This window comes from Protopterus annectens, chromosome 8.part0 (genome assembly GCF_019279795.1).
Source record: "Protopterus annectens isolate FY-2018-M chromosome 8.part0, PAN1.0, whole genome shotgun sequence".
Lineage (NCBI taxonomy): Eukaryota > Metazoa > Chordata > Ceratodontiformes > Protopteridae > Protopterus > Protopterus annectens.
The window spans coordinates 1,259,599,036-1,259,599,773 of record NC_056741.1 but is presented as its reverse complement, the minus strand read 5'-3'; positions in this window follow the sequence as shown (position 1 = coordinate 1,259,599,773).

The window sequence follows — 738 nt, the reverse complement described above, 5'->3', positions numbered from 1 at the left end:
TTCAAATTTTACTTCACAAAATTAGAAGTAAAAGCAGACACAGACATCCGTTTTGCTGTTAACTACACTCACGTGTTCCTTATCTATTTATTATCATTGAATAGAAAATTAGTGATGAACTGCAGAAAATATACATCTTCATCTGAAACTACATATTACAAATAATTTAAAAAGCATAATCTAGTTGTCCATTTGCCTGAACTGGATATGTAACAACACTTAGTCATTCAGTGCTGTCACTTGTTGTTAGTATACCACAATCTTCATTTGTTGATGTCATTATGCCAGATTACTGCTTCATGTACAGGGACCTGTTGCTTATTCTGCCTCTGTCTAGGTGAACATTGCACTCCCTAAAGGAAAAGGACCTACATTTTGTACAGTTCTGCCACATTTCAGTCAAGAGTCAGATTCTGCTTTACTTGCCAGTAATACTTCTTCTGCAGCCCTGCTAGTAGCTACAACTTTATCACTATTGCAGAGACCTCTGTGCATAATTAATATTGGGACTAAAGTTTAGCCCCACCCTGCCCCCACAAAAAAAGTCATATATTCAGGGTCTGCTACCTTTGCATAAATCCCAATGCATGTGTGCACAGTCCCTTTAGCATCCCACCTCTTTGGATAAAGCATGACTTGTGTCCACTTTTCTCTCCTATAATCTGTCTGGTTGAATTCTAATCCAGACTAACACCCCCACCCTTACCCCTCCACCTAGACTCTTAACCCAGCTATACT